We start from the raw sequence: 19,966 nt of genomic DNA, 5'->3' as shown, positions 1-19,966 counted from the left end.
GGAAAATTGGGGACAAAGACATTTCAGGGAGAGATGTGTGAGTAGATCTCTCTGATAGCAAAAAACATGAAGATATTTGTGTCCCATGTGAATGGTCATCAAAAGTGACCTCAGCAGAGGAAGATTTTAATATTAAGTGGGTAGGTTGACCTATTCTGTGGATACCAGTCAGCCTCTTTCCCAGCCACCCCTGTCATTACCCAGTGGGCTCATGAACAAAGTGGCCATAGTGGCAACAATGGGGTTATACATGCTCTTAGTAACATGGATTTGTATTCACCAAGACTGACCCGGGAATGGAAACTGTCGACGGTCCAAATTTGCTGGCAACAGACTAACTCTTTATATAACACCACTCCCGGGGGCCATCAGGCAGCTACCAGGGACTGAGGTTGATTGAAGTTATTTACACTGGACTGCTTCCCTCATGGTAGGGACAGGAAGTATTTATTAGAAGAGACACTCTGGGTATAAATAAATTTCCCTTGCCTGTATGTAATGTTTCTTCCAAAGCTGCCCTACATGGAGTTAGTTATAGAATGTCTTATCTACCATCATGGTATCCCACAAAACATTGCATCTGATCAGAGAACTCTGTTCACAGCAAATGAAGTGTATATCATAGGGCCAATGGAATTCACCTATTTTATCATGTTCCCCAACACCCTGAAGCAGTTAGCTTGATTGAGCAATGGAATGGTCTTTTGAAAACTCAGTTCCAGGGCCAGCTAGGTGCCATTAACTTGGAAGGCTGGAGCCAGGTTCTGTAAAAGGTTGTATATATTCTGAATCAGCTGTTTCTCTCATAGCCAGAATTCATAGATCCAAGAATTGAGACATGGAAATGGGAGTGGCACCACTCACTATTACCCCTAGTGACCTACTAGGAAAACTTTTAATTCCTTCCTCTTCCCATGATTTTATGCCCAGAAAGTCTTAGTTCCAGAAGGAAGAGTGTTTTTACCAGGAGACACAACAATGAACCCATTGAACTGGAAGTTAAGATTGCCACCTGCCACTTCGGGCTCTTCATGCCTTTGATTCAGCAGGCAAAGAAAGGTGTTACAGTGTTAGCTGGAGTGACTGACGCTGACTACCAAGAGGAAATCAAACTATTGCTTCACAGTGGAAGCAAGGAAGTTTCTCTTGAATACAGGAGATCCCTCAGGGTGTTCCTTAGTGTTACTATGCCTTGTAGTAAGGTCATTGGAAAACTACAACAACCCAATCTAGGCAAGACTATAATTAGCCTGGACCTGCAGGAATGAAGGTTTGGGTTACCCCACCTGGTAAAAAACCATGATGAGCTGAGGTGCTTGCTGAAAGCAAAAGAATACACAATGGATAATGAAAGAAGGTAGTTATAAGTACTAGCTATAGTGACATGACCCTTAGAGAAATAAAGACTTTAGTTATCACAAGTAATTTCCTCTTTATTTTGTTATGCATATACATGTTTTTGTGCATATGTGTATACATACTCAATATATCTATCTATATATACACATATAATATACTATATATAAAATATTATATATACAGCAAATATCTTTTTTTCTTCCCTCTCTTATTCCCTTATATAACTCAACATGTATTGACTTTATTTTGTAATGTTTATTTAAATATTATTTCTATTATATAACAGTATTTAACTTAAGTGGGTTATTAAAGAAGAGAACAAACCTCATTCAAGGAGTTTACCTCCTCTTCTGGGGAAGGAGTTAATGCATTTTCAGTTGTACATAGGATAGTTGTTATCATGTTAGGCTGAATTATGTATTATTGTTTATTTGGAGATTTAAAGAGATATGAATATGGGCACCACTTTGAGAAGGAGTATACTTGTGATGGTAAATTTTATGTGTTAACTCAGCTGGGCTACAAGATGCTCAGACATTTGGTTGGACATTCTAGGTGCATCTGTGAGGGTATTTATGGATGAAATTAACATTGGAATCTGTAGACAGAGTAATGTGGCCCTGCTTTATAAGAGTGGGTATGATCACACAAGTGGAAGTCCTGAATAAAACAAAAAGGTTGACCCTCATATAAATAAGAGGGACCTCCTCCTGCTTGAATACCTTGAGCTGGGATAGCAATCTTTCCTTAACTTTGGGCTCAAACTCAAACATCAGCTCGTCTTGAGTCTTAAACCTGCAGGCTGTTAGACCAGAACTACACAATTGGCTCTCCTGATTCCAACTTTCTGACTAAAGATCTTGGAACTTCTGAGCCTCCATAATTATGTAAGCCAGTATTTTTTTTAAATAAGCCTACATATACATACACACATACACTCATACTATGTTGGCTCTGTTTCTCTGAAAAACTCAGATATAGGCTATTTAGTGTTTGCCTCTCTGGGGTTTAAGAATTCTGCATTACATGGTTAGATTTGGAAATCTGACTTTTCACTTCTAATTCTTTTTCTAATTGAGAATCAAGGCAGATGACATGATTTCATACCCTTCTCCTGATGGTTTTTCTAGTTCTTAACTGGTAGGATAGTTTCCTATTGCCATCTGGGCCACACACTTGCCAGCATTTGTTGTTATAAACGTAGCCTGAATCAGTCTGATTGGACATCTTAAGAGCTTGTCCATAGTTTCCTTATGGTAATTTCACATCAGCATTGTAGTGCTGTGATCAGTGAGAAACTTACAGAGTTGTCTAAATCAATGGGCTCTAGTTCCTTGAATTCTTTATTCCTAGATATAGTCATGGAGCATATAGGGTGATAGAGAAAGATGACTGCGGGCACACGGGATGGCAGCAGGGGGATCAAGAGGGATCTGTGATCTGGAAAGCAGTGAACGTGAGGAGGACATATGCATTACCTCACGTCACATTGTGTATGTGTTTTCCTCTCAATCTAGGGCTACTTTTTAGATGTTACTAATCTAGTGAGTCTCAAATCTGATCACTTAATAACAAAGCACCAGGAAGATGCTGTGTGTGTGTGTGTGTGTGTGTGTGTGTGTGTGTGTTGGAACATGAAAACTTCATGTCTTTGATTCTATCATTTGTACCAGGAATAGTTTTATTAGCAATAGATAGAACTATTTTAAGTATGAAGTTAAATATTCCAACCCCTAACACATGAGACTGGACAACAAAAACAAATGTACTCTCTTCTGTTAGTAAACAACTTCTGCTTGCTCATAGCTGACAAGTAATTTCAAGCCCCAGAAGTATAAGAAAACAATCATGAGAAACATGATTTTGCAAACAGATGCCTATTATTTTATTTTAGCTACAGAAAACCACACTCTGAAATTGGAATACTGGTAGTTCCATGGGAGGAAAATTAAAAAACCACTGAGCTTGTCTAATTGGTTTCTTTTCACTAGTGCAAAAACTGGCCTCTATACACTGTGACTTACTTAGTAGTTCAAGGGCACATAGCTGCAAGGCAGAGTCATGACTAGAACCCAGGCACCCACACTGTTAGTCAGGTGTTCTTTCCACCCTTGGAAAATGGACTTCTTTTATTTATTTGTTTTTAATCCCCACTATAGTATATATCCTGGTGTGGTTCTGGGGCCAACTTAGTCTCAAGAGATTTGGCCTTTGAGGGCAGTGACCTTATCAGGCATAGACAATTTCCTGTGTCATTAAGATATTCCTTGGCAGAATATTATTTTTCTTGGTGAATATATTGTGGTGTAAAACATGCTCATAGAGCCAGATCTCTATTTTTCCTGAATGAGTTAGCTGTATCATAGCTTATCTGCAGCAAATCTTGCTTTTAAGTTTATTGACAGCGACTCCTGCCATTAGTGATTTGCTTGGTTGAAGTCTTGGCTTTCTTCTTATTCTGACTTATTAGCAGTCTGAATCACAACCAGGAGGTTCTTTGAAACCAAACTCTTAGCCCTTTTTTGTGTTTAAGGGGAATTGGGGAAAGGCAAACTCTGCTTAAAAGGGTACTTCATTGAGGTCCTTCCTCTGTTCACCAGCCTGAGGTCGGTTCCTGTTCTGTCCTAGAAAAATTGGTGTTCGGGGGTCATTGGTGGGGAATGGGGATCTTCCCAGTTGCCTCTGGGTCAGCATTTCATAGCACAACTTTGTTGATGTTAAAAATGAATTTCCAGATCCTCAAGTACAGCCAAAGTGGAAACAAAATCCGCAAAGAAACTTGTTGAAGTTCCCTGATACTATTCTAGCCTCTGCTTTACTCATAAAATTTGTCCCAGAACTCATAATATGCAGGATAGTGGATACAGTATGTGCTCTGTGAGCATCTATGGTCAGTCATTCATTAATATTTAAATAGCTTGTTTTAGTCCATAAGTGAAATGAACAAATGCATAGAATTAAAGATTATATTCTAAAATTAGTATAATACTTTTTTAGGATTCACTTTTTTAAAAGATTATTTATTTATTTATTTATTTATTTATTTATTTGAGAGATAAAGAGAGCATGAGCAGGGGGAAGGAACAGAGGGAGAGGGAGTACAGACTCCCCACTGAATAGAGAGTCCTATGTGGGGCTGGATCCTAGGACCTCATGATCATGACCTGAGCTGAAGGCAGATGCTTAACTGACTGAGCCACCCAGGTGCCCCTAAAATTAACATAATACTTTAGACAAAGTTTATTAAAAATGTTTCCAAAAGCATAAGGTATAGTCTTTAGGTTGTAAGAATAATAAGCAGTATATACTTAAGGAAGTGATATTTATTAAAAGATTTGTAATCTATGTTGATTTGGTAAATTGAATTATTTTAAAAGAATTAGTTTCAAAAATATGTAAAAGAATGATTAATTATGGAGTTTGGCTTCAGACCTGGACTGAGTTCTTTCTCTCTGGCATGGTTTAAACCTATTTAAAAGAGATCATAATAGTGCTCACTCATCTCATCTTAATGAAGATTAAATGAAAGAAGTTGTGCTTGTTGCATGCTCACACAGTAACTGGACACTGTCCATAAATGTCAGCTGCCATTGTCATTTTAATTCTGGTGAAGAGTCACTGTCCCAAATTTATTCAGAATTCAGATGCAGCATTTTGGCGTAAGTTGCAAATTATAAAGATAAAAATTGCTGTAAAAATTTTTGGGAAAATATAATACTACTTATTTTTTTATTGGTGGAGAGGTTTACATTTGTCTTTTAGAATTTATTTAAAAATGTGTTAATATTTAGGCTTAACTAGTTCATAGTTGTCTCCCTAAAAGGACTGAATTATATTTATAGTCAAAGAACTTTTTGTTGGCTTCCTTGTTCACTTATATACTCTATCATAGCATACTACTATCATATATGTGACCATAAAAGTGTGTATTTGTGCATATTACTTAACAAAGATTTTTAAAATAACTTTTTGACCTACATTTAATATGTATCCCCAGCGTTGGGCTTGGTTTAACTTAACAGACGGTAGAGAGATTTTGTAAAGTTCTAAAATATTGAGGGGAAAACTCAGTCCATTTAAAAAAATTATGGCCAAGTTACCTATGTTTGTTATTGCTTAACCAGAGCACATATTTGATCTTCTTGTCCCATATACTTACTTTTGATGATTTATTTTCATGCAGAGTTAGCTTTGAAGTTTCTTGATATAAGCAACTATAATTTGCACAAACAACTAAGGACTTGGGGAGGACCACCTCACTAACTCTGGAAATATAGAATATTAATCAAGATGGACACAGTGAGGAAAAGAAGCACTCATTTATGTCAGGTGGAGAGGAAAAAACCATAGTACCCATATCTGGGTGTACTGGTTTGAGTGAAAGTTAGGAGGAGTAATCAGAAGGGATTTTGCTAGGCCCTCATCCCTGCCTTTTTCTCCCAGCAGTGAAGAGAAGTCAGAACAGTGATCTTAGTAGCAATGAAATAAATGGTCAGCTGGTATCCAATGGGGATTTTTACTAAGGAGTGACCTGTTGTGATCTGTGATCCCTACCAAGGTTGGAAGTTCCTTTGTTAACGTTCTCTGAAGTCTTATTATGTGGGAAGCACCATTTTGTTTTGTATATATTTGAAGTTGCTTTACACTCCTCATTTTTCAAGAAGCAAATATCATAGGACATATTTATACTTTACTCTTGTATTCTTTTCTCAACATACTTTAGTTTTTGAAAAGATTTTATCTATTTGACAGACAGAGATCACAAGTAGGCTGAGAGGCGAGCAGAGAGAGAGAAAGAGAGAGAGGAGGAAGCAGGCTCCCCGCTGAGCAGAGAGCCTGATGCAGGGCTCAATCCAGGGCCCTGGGATCATGATCTGAGCTGAAGGCAGAGGCTTTAACTCACTGAGACACCCAGGCACCCCTCAACATACTTTAGACAGTGTTTTGTTACGATTAGTTGACTGTCTCTCAGAGGGGTTATTTGAATGTGAATGAGACAATCTTTTGGTTTGTATTTCCATACATGTACCTATAAGCGTTGTGTTTGCATGTTTTAACATTACTAGCACTGTGGAGAAAAACAAAATTTGTAACCAGCAAGGTGATGAAAAGGCCACTGTGGAAGTTGAACATAAAAGAATGGTGCTTTCAAGAGGAGGGAGGGATTGATGTGGTTTGGGGGCTGAGGTTTGTTTTTGTTTCAGCTACCATCTTAGAGACAATAGTGAAGCAAAACTGTAACAGGCAGGCAGGTTTTAATGCCTATTTCCAAACAGAGATGTCTCTCTTAGATACACGGAAAAGCCAACATAGACAGTCTATTTGTTCTGCTTCTCATTTTACCCTTGTGGAATGAAAGAATCCTGCTGAACAGTGCCAACATTAGTTTAGGCTGAAACACATAATTGTATTGTGTAATAAAGGAATTTAAAAATTCCTGTTCCCCCCACCCCTGTGGTTCTTTTTCACAGAACAGGCTAATGGTGAAATACTTTTGCAAGTGTTCCCATTCATCTCCAACTGATGCAAGATGCGTAGTGGCTTGTGGTTTGCTAATTACTAAAGCCCTAATTTCTTTGGCAAGTCTGTCCTCTGTCTGTAGATTTCTTTTTGGCAGTGAAAATATTTACTACATGACAAGATGAACACTGGCATCATTGGTTGAAACAACATCTGTGTGCTGAGATTCTCCATAGGATGTATGTTCCTTTTTATTCAAAGCAGCAGATTAGCTATCCTTGGTCAATTGGGTTAAGACATACAAAGAGTTCTTTCTTACCACTTGCTTGTGTCCTAACTCAGCTTAAAATGTATCTGAGACTGGTAGCGCCCATTCCACTGCAAAAATTACCATATCATAATGTCCACATTCAAAAAGAAGACAAAAAATTTGAATGCACTTGACCTCTTGAACAGTTGTCTTAGGGGCGGTCTTTCTAGAACCTTGCTGCCCAAAGTGTGGTTCACAGATGAGTACTTTCCCTGAGAGTCTGTTAGACATACAGTCTCTGGCTCTGCCCCAGTTAGGTGGAATCAGACCTTGCATTTTAACAAGATGTCACATTTTTTGAATGCACGATAAAGTTTGAAAAGCTTACTCTAGAAGGTATTGAGTTTATAAAGACTATCTGTGTTGTACTGCTGTTACACATGGAGTTGTTCATAGTTTTAGCACTCATTTTGCACTTTCCACAAAAGTTAAATACCTCTGAAATACAAAGAAATAAGAGTTCAATGTGTGCACAGATAGAGAAAAAAAATCTGAGTAAGTTCTCTTTTTTTCTTTAATGAAAACAATTTGGTTATAGTCTTATGTCTCTTCTACAAGGTTAGCAGTGTGCTCAAAGCTATGGCATTTGGCTTTCTTATTTAAAAACGTAGATGCTCTTTGCTGTCTTCTTTTAATAGGACATTGAACAAAATATGGGGTTGGTCTTTGGTGTGTGTAAAGAAAATAGAAGCATATTCAAAGTAGAAATTAGAAATCTCTCATGCACAGAGACAAAGATAATATCTACCCTCAAACATGTTTATCTTTTTATAACAGCGATGTTTTGAATCACTCTCTGTTTCTTACCTGATATTAGGCTTATGACAAGAAAGTTATTTACTTTGTTGGTCACATTATGAAAGTAAAGATTTTTGAAAGATTTAATTAATTTATTTGACAGAGAGATAGAGAAAGAGCACAGTAGGCAGGCAGAGGGAGAGGGTGAAGGCGGCTCTCTGCTGAGCAGGGAGCCTGCTGTGGGGCTTGATCACAGGACCCTGGAATCATGACCCAAGCCACAGGCAGATGCTCAACCAACTGAGCCACCCAGGTTCCCCCAAATTAAAGATTTTTTGATGAAAGAAACCTCTTAAAGTATCAATACAGTCTTACTCGAATAGGTCTCAAGGTCATGTTCGAAGACTATATATATTTTATTTTATTTTATTTTTTTTCTTTTTTGAGAGAGAGAGTGAGAAAGCAGGGCTGGCAGAGGAAGAGAGAATCTCAGGCAGGCTCCACAGTCAGTGAAGAGCCCGACTCAGAGCTTTATCTCAGCACCCTGACTGAGATCATGACCTGAGCTGAGATCAAGAGTTGGACATTTGACCAACTGAGCGACCCAGTCATTCTTCTAAGACTGTGTTGAAAACACACACACACACACACACACACACACACTCCTTTTAAGTTTTGTTATGAACGTCTTTGGTTGCATGCCTGATTCTCATTTATTTCATTTATTTATTGAGCAGATGCTGTGGAATGACACTACAAAGCATGGCCCTTTCCCTTCTAGGATTTAGAAGTTTTCATAATTAAAAAAAATAACTTTTTTTAAAGTAGGACTCTCTTTTTCTTCAGATTTATACTAATAGGAATGTGCGGTGATGAACACTGGGTGTTATATGCAACTAATGAATTGCTGAACACTGCATCAAAAACCAATGATGTATTATATGTTGGCTAATTGAACATAATAGAAAAATTAATCACAAAAAAGGAACAGACATATTATTAAATGACTTCAGAAAAATGTCTTTCAAGTGATTGAAAATTTCTCTGCCCCTAGTATTTATCCTTCATACTTTAGCCTAGAAATTATGACACACAATTTATACATATTAAGGAACCAGTTTTTGAAGTACTGAATAATATATTTAATTTTCTACGCCATGGGGCTGAAGCTGGTATTGACTGAAGAGATTCAAAGGAAGAAAACACTATACCACCTGTTTAGATTCTTAATATTTAACAATCTTTAAAAAAAAAATCCTACTACTCACTTTTTTGTCTGTTTGTTTTACTCACTTCTAATAGATGGCAAAAATCATCTAATTTTTCTTTTGTGGCCCCTTTATTTCTTTATACTTTAGTTTGATTTTTTAAGTTGTTTGTTTTTTAAAATATCTTTTCAGAACTTTTCTAATTATGGCCATTGTGTTTGATTTCATATACATAAATTTCAACTCACATTTATAAAATCTTCACAACCTGATTAAAAAACACCTTTCAGCAGAAACATAGGTTCTTATTCTGCACTACAAGAAAGAGAAAACAACTTGATAGAGCTGTTGCTAAGGAGGAAATTGGCATTATGGCTATTCTTGTCACACTTCATTTTTCTTAAAGATATGGTATCCCCCAATGCTCCATTAATAGGGAGCTCCTGTGAACATGGTGCCTGAATTTGAAAAATTTGAAACAATTGTGTTCTTTTTATCTGCTGCTTGGGACACACTAATCTTCTCTAGTCAGTCAGATGCAATTAGGTTGAAATGTTAAGCTGTCATGTATTGGTGGTAAGGAAGTCAAATGTTTTCTTTTAAATGGGGGAACCATTTATGAGAGAGGTCCAAAATAAATTTTGAGCATTTGGTCACAAGGTTTAGCCACAAAAGATATCCACCCAAATGATAATTACTTTCCAAATCAGTCTATGAATAGGCTTAAATTTGGAAACTGTCCCAATTTTCTAATTTCTTTATTAGTTTTCAAATTATGAGAAAAATAAATCATTGTCCTTTTTGTTCTTTCTCATCTCTTTTTGTGTTTTTTTTTTTTTTTTTTTTTTTTTTTTTTTTTTTTTTGTTAAATACAATTACTGGGAAATAGTAAAGATGAACTTGTTTATAAGTAACTTTTTAAAAAAGATTTATTTATTTATTTTAGAGAGAGAGACCACAGTGGGAGAGGGAAAAAGTGGGGGAAAGAATCTCAAGCAGACTTCCTGTTGAACATGGAACCTGAACTGTGCCTTGGTCTCACAACCCTGAGTCCATGACCTGAGCTGAAACCAAAGTTGAGTGCCTAACTAACTGAGCCACCCAGGTGCCCTGGTTATATGTAGACTTTTAATTGGTAATAAGAAATATCCTTATGATTTGAATCATCTGCATTGTGTCATATTGAGCAAATAAAGTCTCAAGTAAAGATTTTTTTTTTTTTCTTTTTAAGCTGTCTGTGTTTATGAACTCATGCCAATATTGTGGAAGGACTTAAGACTTCCACAAGAAAGAGCCTCACTTCTGGTTTGGGAAACATATTTCACAAATAAAGTTTGCTCCATATATTATGAGTTGAAAAAGGTAAAGAAATGCTATTAAAGAATCAGTGAAAGTAATCAGCCTCTTTAAGATTTAATATTAGATTGAGCCATATGAAGAAGGTAAAAAGCTGTAAGTAAACTGTTGAATACATTTCATATGGTTCAACCTATTACAGTACTCTCTTGGTATTGACTGGTTTGGTCTAGCTAATTTTTTTTTTTTCCATCTCCTCAGTAAAAGGTTTTTTATTGAATTTGCCTTTAGTCAGATAAAATTCAGAACAGCATTGCTGCAATTGGATCTGGCCAGAGTTCAGGTTCAGGTTCTTAGAGATAAGTTGTTTGAAAAATTTAGCTTTTTATTCTCATCATTCATATAATGGCATTTTAATGCCTGCATTTATTGATATGTTATAATTATTAGTTTAATACTGTAAACTCAGAATTAGTCAAGAGAACAGTTTTGGGTGGCACTAGACAATGAATGTCTGGAAGTTAGTGGCTACGTTTAGTTGGAAAAAATCTTTTACTGAATTTGAGTTGGAAAAAGTGTTGGTGCATACTTGTGGTCATTGACTTTCTTTCCTATTTTATGTGCCAAGATCAGAATTATAGATTCTAACCACTTCCCAGTATCTTAATTCAGTTCTGAGTATGAGTAGAGTACTTTTACATATTACTTTTGTATATTAGTTAATGAGAATTATTATCAGCAATCTGAACAGAAAAGAAAATTTAATGTGCCATTTTGATGTTGAACAGAATTTCTGAAATAAGGTAAAGATTTTCCAAATAGGATCATTGAATGTATTCATAAGCCATTTTTCTTTTAAGTCCAGAAAAAATGTGGACTCGGCCAACTGTTCAAGAAGAAACACTAAATATACTTCATGGCTTTTTCCATTTTTGTGTCTAAAATTTACCTTGAGATATCAAATATTTTCCTTTAAATTTTCAGTAACTGGGATTGTGATGTGGAGTTGTACAAAATTATGTAGCCAACAAAGGTTATCCTGCACATTTACTATAAACTGTTTACTCAGAATTCACTCTGACTTATTCATATCAACATGACAGAACTATTTTTGAAAGTTATATTTCCCTTTGGAGACCTTCAATAAAAATAAAATTAAATATATTTAAGCTAAATACTCCTTAAAGACAAAAACATAAATTGTCTCAATACATCATAATGTATCACTAATAATTCAGGCATTTCTAAGGGAAATTTGCCAATGTAAGAGTAGTCCAATTATATTCATATTCAAAATTGCTAAGTAATCAAACTGTAAAGTGTGAATTTTAACTGTGGTCTGTATAATTTTTGTAGAATGGAAGGAGATAACTTATATGAGGTATCACTTAATAATTAAAGGGATACTGACACACTTAGAAATATCAGCTAACTATAACACTTGTGTAAACTTACTGAGTAATTAGAACCCAATATATGGCCAAATATCTACCAATTTTGCAGAAAACAGCCAGTCTGTTGAAAATGATTTAGTTTCAATTATTGTGAATTGCTAACCTCAAAGTGGAAATAATTTCAGAGATTATTTTAAAGTTCAAGTCTGGTTTTACAGATGAGGACACTAAAGCCAAAAGCAGTAAGTGATTTTCCCGTAGGACAACATTAATAATTGGTAGAGCCCGTTGCATGCTGGAATCCATGTCTGGAATTCTGTGGAGATTGTTTGTGTTGTTGGGAGAAGTAGACTTTAGAGCTAAAGGGATTCAACTCAGTGAAATTATTAATTTACTTAATTTCTGTGGGGAGTTTTGATTTTGTTGTCATCCTAGTAATTCCTAATACTGTTAATCTTTATATACCCGTTTTTGAAAGAAAATCATTTGAGAACTATTTACTCTCCCTAGTGATAGTGATATGTACTAGATGGAATGGGCTTTTCTGGCAGAAATAATGAAATACAAACTTATAATGAGGAACAGTGTATTGTGACAGCGTTTGCCTTGAGCATCTTGTTCTTACTGCTAAAAAATAAATTTCAGGGCTAAGTCTACATAGCAAACTGGGAAGAGGGTCTTGTAAGTACTTCTTCTTGTTTCCAGGATATAAGGTAATTTAAGACACACACACACACAAAAAAAAAAAAAAAAAGAAGAAAGAAAGAAAGAAAAAGAAAAATCTCCCAAACCAAAAAACCTTGGGACCTAGTTAATGCACAGAGCTTTAGTTGGGACCTGCCTTGTGTACTCAATCTCCCCACAGCTTGTAAAGTCAGTTAAATATAGTCACAGTTGGGTTCTGTGGAACAGCAAATAGGAAAAGAAGGGAAAGCTGGAGGCGTGTTGGTGAAAAACACTTCAAAGTAATTTATTTTGACGCTTTTTAAAGGGTTCTTTGTAAATGTACTTTTAAATAGTAGTTCTGTTTCCTTGAATCCACGCAAGAGCATAAAATAGACTGGATTCAGGGGAACTGGCGTGGGAATATTTTCAGCTCCGTTTTTGCTTGTGTTGGGACAGCTGCTCTACTCTGCACTGCCTGTTTTCTTTAATGGACCTAAATTCAGGTGACTGAAAAAGCCATTTTGTGGTACACACCTTACATAATCCTTATATGCATGTTCATTGTGCACGCCTTTTCACTGGAGTTTTGTGGTGATTATATCATCTACCTATTAGATTTCCAAACAGAAGGAAACACATAAGTGATCCAAAACTTGGTAATAGTTTTATTAATAAATCAAAGGGCAAATAAACATCTTGTCCTTAATCCATTTTAATGAAGTCAACTAAACTGATTATCTCTTCAAACCAAACCACTGGCTGGCTCTTCAATGATTTTTCCCAATTAATAAGAAAATAATTATCTATCTTTTCTCTGTTTATTACTCCAAGATAAAATCAGGTTACTTCCTTAAACTGTCTGAGACAGACTTGGGCAAGCAAAAAACCAGTACTGTTTTCTTGTTTTTTAAGGTTTTCTGTATTTTATATTATTAAAGTCTTGGTCTCCTCACTGGTGTGAAGTAATTAGATTTACTTGATCTAAGGTCCTCTCCAAGTCTCATTTTATGACTTCTAACTAGACAGTGCTGTAACAGAGTGCCAATAGTAACTTCAGTGTTGCATCTGAGGGTTTCAGTGTAACCTACAAGAGTAATTTCTTACCTTCTTTTCCACTGTATTTCTACACACCCTGGAATGTCACTCCCATGTACTTAGTCAGTTTTGGGTTTTTTTGTGTGAAGCACAGCTCCCTAAACTCAGCCTCTTTCACAAAACTGATGCAGCATGCCAGAGTGTGACAGCAGGTCTTTGAGAAACCCTGCTTTCAACCACCAGCTCCTTAGATGTGAACACAGACCCAGAGGATGCTTTTAAGTCTTGTATTTATACTCTGCTGCCCTACTTATGACTTCAAAGTGTGTGTTGAGTCACTGAATAGATCTATTAACTGGAGGTTTTCACACTACAAATCAGAATTTACCACACTCAGCTTAGTCACACCAGCATTTAATTTATTTTGGATCAGCCCCTTTAGCAAGGAACTTAAGGTTTTACTGCTCTAAAATGCTTTTGAAACGTTATTTACCCTGTTGCTCACTCAACATCTGACAAAAATGTACAAGTGCTTCCAGGAATAGTAAAAATGTGTTTCAAAACACTGGACCAAAATAGGGAACTTAGATCTATGGTATGGGTGCCCCATTTTGAGAATGTCTAATTTACAACAACCTTTACAGAGGCTTTTACACAGGATTCTTTTAAATAGGGAATACTACTAACATATTTCAAATGTGAGTCAATACATAAATATTTTGTTAAGACGTCTTGTCAGCAACACATCTATTTCATTATGCATGAAATGCAACTACTTTTAGTTTCTAAGTTGCTGAATTATCTAGTATCCTCAGGGGAATTTCTCTGAAGATTTGCTAGGCTTTGATAGGTCTTTATAGTTTTCTGAAAATCTTAGAGGAAATTTCTGTGCTTTGTATCATGATCTTTGTAAGCATCTCATTAAGAACTGAATGTCTAAAGAGTACAAGATCATTGATTCTTCACTAGGTAAATGGTGAAAGCATGCATCTATATGGAGAAGAGAGGGATAACTTAGAAATGTATGTGACTCCAAAGTGATGACCTGTGAATGATAAAGAAGTTTTCAGGGGTATTTATTTATTTATTTATTTATTAACATATAATGTACTATTATCCCTAAGGTACAGGTCTGTGAATAATCAGGCTTACACACTTCACAGCACTTACCATAGCACATACCCTCCTCAATGTCCATAACACAGCCACCCTCTCTCTATCTTCCTCCCCCTGGAAACCCTCAGTTTGTTTTGTGACATTAAGAGTCTCTTTTGGTTTGTCTCCCTCCTGATCCCATCTTGTTTCATTTTTTCCTTCCCTACCGCCCAAAACCCCCACTTTGCCTCTCAAATTCCTTCTATCAGGGAGATCATATGGTAATTGTCTTTCTCTGATTGACTTATTTCACTCAGCATAATACCCTCTAGTTCCGTCCACATCATTGCAAATGGCAAGATTTCATTTCTTTTGATGGCTGCATATTATTCCATTGTATATATATACACACCACATCATCTTTATCCATCCATCTGTTGATGGACATCTAGGTTCTTGCCATAGTTTGGCTATTCTGGACATTGCTACTATAAACATTCAGGTGCACGTGCCCCTTTGGATCACTACATTTGTATCCTTAGGGTAAATACCTGGTAATGCAATTGCTGGGTCATAGGATAGCTCTACTTTCAACTTTTTGAGGAACCTCTATTCTGTTTTCCAGAGTGGCTGCACCAGCTTGCATTCCCACCAACAGTGTAGGAGGGTTCCCCTTTCTCCACATCCTCACCAGCATCTGTCATTTCCTGACTTGTTCATTTTAGCCATTCTGACTGGTATGAGGTGGTATCTCATTGTGGTTTTGATTTGTATTTCCCTGATGCCGACTGATGTGGAGCACTTTTTCATGTGTCTGCTGGCCATCTGGATATCTTTTTTGCAGAAATTCATGTCTTCTGCCCATTTCTTGATTGGATTGTTTGTTCTTTGGGTGTTGAATTTGATAAGTTCTTTATAGATTTTGGATACTAGCCCTTTATTTGATATGTAGTTTGCAATTATCTTCTCCTATTCTGTCACTTGTCTTTTGTTTTTTTTGTTAACTGTTTTCTTTGCTGTGCAATAGCTTTCGATCTTGATGAAGTCCCAATAGTTCATTTTTGCCCTTGCTTCCCTTGCCTTTGGCGATGTTCCTAGGAAGAAGCTGCTGTGACTGAGGTCAAAGACATTGCTGCCTGTGTTCTCCTCAAGGATTTTGATGGATTCTTTTCTCACATTGAGGTCTTTCATCTCTTTGGAGTCTATTTTTGTGTGTGGTGTAAGGAAATGGTCCAGTTTCATTTTTCTGCATTTGGCTGTCCAATTTTCCCAACACCATTTGTTGAAGAGACTGTTTTTTCCATTGCACGTTCTTTCCTGCTTTGTCGAAGATTAGTTGACCATAGAGTTGAGGGTCTATTTCTGGGGTCTCTATTCTGTTCCATTGATCTATGTGTCTGTTTTTGTGCCAGTACCATACTGTCTTGATGATGAAAGCTTTGTAATAGAGCTTGAAGTCTGTCCCTTTTGCTCAGCTCACCAACTTTGGCTTTCTTTTTCAACATTCCTCTGGCTAGTTGAGATCTTTTCTGTTTCCATATAAATTTTAGGATTATTTCTTCCAATTCTTTGAAAAAAATTGAAGGGATTTTGATAGGGATTGCATTAAACGTATAGATTGCTTTAGGTAACATAGTTATTTTCACAATATTTGTTCTTCCAATCTAGGAGCATGGAATATTTTTCCATTTCTTTGTGTCTTCCTCAATTTCTTTCATGAGTACTTTATAGTTTTCTGAGTATAGATTCTTTGCCTCTTTGGTTAGGTTTATTCCTAGGTATCTTAATGGTTTGGGGTTCAATTATAAATGGGATGGACATCTTAATTTCTCTTTCTTCTGTCCTGTTGTTGGTGTAAAGAAATGCAACTGATTTCTGTGCATTGATTTTATATCCTGACACTTTACTGAATTCCTGTACAAATTCTAGCAGATTTGGATTGGAAGCTTTTGGGTTTTCCACATAAAGTATCATATCATCTGCAAAGAGTGATAGTTTGACTTCTTCTTTGCCGATTTGGATGCCTTTAATTGCTTTTTGTTGTCTGATTGCTAGAAGTTAGAACTTCTAGTACCACATAGCAGTGGTGATAATGGACATCCCTGCCGTGTTCCTGACCTTAGTGGAAAAGCTCTCAGTTTTTCTCCATTAAGAATGATATTCACTGTGCATTTTTTATAGATGGCCTTGATGATATTGAGGTATGTACCCTCTATCCTTACAATGTGAGGAGTTTTGATCAGGAAAGGATGGTGTACTTTGTCAAATGCTTTTTCGTCATCTGTTGAGAGTATCATATGGTTCTTGTTCTTTCTTTTATTAATGTATTGTATCACACTGATTGATTTGTGGATGTTGAACCAACCTTTCAGCCCTGGAATAAATCCCACTTGGTTGTGGTAGGTAATCCTTGGCTAGTATTTTGGTGAGAATTTTCACATCTGTGTTCATCAAGGATATTGGTCTGCAATTCTCTTCTTTGATGGAGTCTTTGACTGGTTTTGGGATCAAGGTAATGCTGGTCTTGAAAATGAGTTTGGAAGTTTTCCTTCCATTTCTATTTTTAGGAACAGTTTCAAGAGAATAGATATTAATTCTTCTTTAAATGTTTGGTAGAATTCCCCTGGGAAGCTGTCTGGCCCTGGGCCCTTGTTTGCTGGGAGATTTTTGATGACTGTTTCAATCTCCTTACTGGGTATGGGTCTGTTCATGTTTTGTATTTCTTCCTGTTTCAGTTTTGGAATTTTATACATCTCTAGAAATGCATTCATTTCTTCCATATTCAAATTTGCTGGCATATAATTGCTTATAATATGTTCTTATAATTGTATTTCGTTGGTGTTGGTTGTGATCTCTCTTCTTTCATTCACTATTTTATTTATTTTGGTTCTTTCTCTTTTTTTTTTGTTTAGTCTGGCCAGGGGTTTATCAATCTTATTAATTCTTTCAAGGAACCAGCTCCTAGTTTCATTGACTTGTTCTACTGTTTTTTTGTTTGTTTGTTTTTTTGTTTCTATTTCATAGATTTCTGCTCTGATCTTTATTATATCTCTTCTCCTGCTGGGTTTAGGCTTTTTTTTTTTTTTTCTTTTTTTCTTTTCTGTTCTTTCTCCACCTCCTTTAGGTGCAGGGTTAGGTTGTGTATTTGAGACCTTTCTTGTTTCTTGAGAAAGGCTTCTATCACTATATATTTTCCTCTCAGGACTGCCTTTGTTGTGTCCTATAGATTTTGAACCATTGTGGGTTTTTTTTTTTATCATTTGTTTCCATGAAGTTTTTTTTTTTTAATTTTTAATTTTTTATAAACATATATTTTTATCCCCAGGTGTACAGCTCTGTGAATCACCAGGTTTACACACTTCACAGCACTCACCAAAGCACATACCGTCCCCAATGTCCATAATCCCACCCCCTTCTCTCAAACCCCCTCCCCCCAGCAACCCTCAGTTTGTTTTGTGAGATTAAGAGTCACTTATGGTTTGTCTCCCTCCCAATCCCATCTTGTTTCATTTATTCTTCTCTTACCCACTTAAGCCTCCATGTTGCATCACCACTTCCTCATATCAGGGAGATCATATGATAGTTGTCTTTCTCTGCTTGACTTATTTCGCTAAGCATGATACGCTCTAGTTCCATCCATGTTGTCGCAAATGGCAAGATTTCATTTCTTTTGATGGCTGCATAGTATTCCATTGTGTATATATACCACATCTTCTTGATCCATTCATCTGTTGATGGACATCTAGGTTATTTCCATAGTTTGGCTATTGTGGACATTGCTGCTATAAATATTCGGGTGCACGCGCCCCTTTGGATCACTACGTTTGTATCTTTAGGGTAAATACCCAGTAGTGCAATTGCTGGGTCATAGGGCAGTTCTATTTTCAACATTTTGAGGAACCTCTATTCTGTTTTCCAGAGTGGCTGCACCAGCTTGCATTCCCACCAACAGTGGAGGAGGGTTCCCCTTTCTCCGCATCCTCGCCAGCATCTGTCATTTCCTGACTTGTTTATTTTAGCCATTCTGACTGGTGTGAGGTGGTATCTCATTGTGGTTTTGATTTGTATTTCCCTGATGCTGAGTGATATGGAGCACTTTTTCATGTGTCTGTTGGCCATCTGGATGTCTTCTTTGAAGAAATGTCTGTTCATGTCCTCTGCCCATTTCTTGATTGGATTATTTGTTCTTTGGGTGTTGAGTTTGCTAAGTTCTTTATAGATTTTGGACACTAGTCCTTTATCTTATATGTCATTTGCAAATATCTTCTCCCATTCTGTCAGTTGTCTTTTGATTTTGTTAACTGTTTCCTTTACTGTGCAAAAGCTTTTGATCTTGATGAAATCCCAATAGTTCATTTTTGCCCTTGCTTCCCTTGCCTTTGGCATTGTTCCTAGGAAGATGTTTCCATGAAGTTTTTCAATTCTTCTTTAATTTCCTGGTTGACCCATTCATTCATTCTTTAGAAGGATGCTCTTAGCCTCCATGTATTTGGGTCCTTTCCAGCTTTCCTCTTGTGTTTGAGTTCTAGTTTCAAAGAATTTTGTTCTCACAATATGCAAGGAATGATCCCATTTTTTTGGTAGTGGTTGAGACCTGACTTGTTACCCAGGATGTGATCTCTTCTGGAGAACATTCCATGTGCACTAGAGAAGAATATGTATTCTGTTTCTTGGGATGAAATGTTCTGAATATATCTGTGATGTCCATTTGGTCCAGTGTGTAATTTAAAGCCTTTATTTCCTTGTTGATCTTTTGTTTTGATGATCTGTCCATTTCAGTGAGAGGGGTATTAAAGTACCCTACTATTATTGTATTATTGTCAATGTGTTTCTTTGATTTTGTTATTAATTGGTTTATATAGTTGGCTGCTCCCATGTTAGGGGCAGGGATATTTAAGATTGTTAGATCTTCTTGTTGGACAGACCCTTTGAGTATGATATAGTGTCCTTCTTCATCTCTTCTTATTGTCTTTGGCTTAAAATCTAATTGATCTGATATAAGGATAGCCACTGTAGTTTTCTTTTGATGTCCATTTGCATGGCAAATTGTTTTCCACCCCCTCACTTATAATCTGGAGGCATCTTTGGGTCTAAAATGGGTTTCTTGTAGACAGCATATTGATGGGTTTTGTTTTTTTATCCATTCTGATACCTGTGTCTTTTGATTGGGGGCATTCAGCCCATTTACGTTCAGGGTAACTATTGAGAGATATGAATTTAGTGCCATTGTGTTGACAGTAAGGTGATTGTTATTGTATATCGTCTGTATATTACTGTATATCGTCTCTGTTCCTTTCTGATCTACTGCTTTTAGGCTTTCTCTTTGCTTAGAGGACCCCTTTCAATATTTTCCTGTAAGGCTGGTTTGGTATTTACAAATTCTTTCTGTTTTTGTTGTCCTGGAA

The 19,966-nt window shown here is 36.5% G+C and overlaps 1 protein-coding gene across 2 annotated transcripts in view; it reads left to right on the top strand.

The window, feature by feature from the left end:
• GMDS (GDP-mannose 4,6-dehydratase) overlaps positions 1 to 19,966 on the top strand; it is a 636,593-nt gene that overhangs the window by 105,487 nt on the left and 511,140 nt on the right. The gene's annotated exons all lie outside the window — the stretch shown is intronic.

The sequence above is a fragment of the Mustela lutreola genome, chromosome 6 (genome assembly GCF_030435805.1).
Source record: "Mustela lutreola isolate mMusLut2 chromosome 6, mMusLut2.pri, whole genome shotgun sequence".
NCBI lineage: Eukaryota > Metazoa > Chordata > Mammalia > Carnivora > Mustelidae > Mustela > Mustela lutreola.
This window is presented reverse-complemented; position numbering and strand designations above follow the sequence as displayed.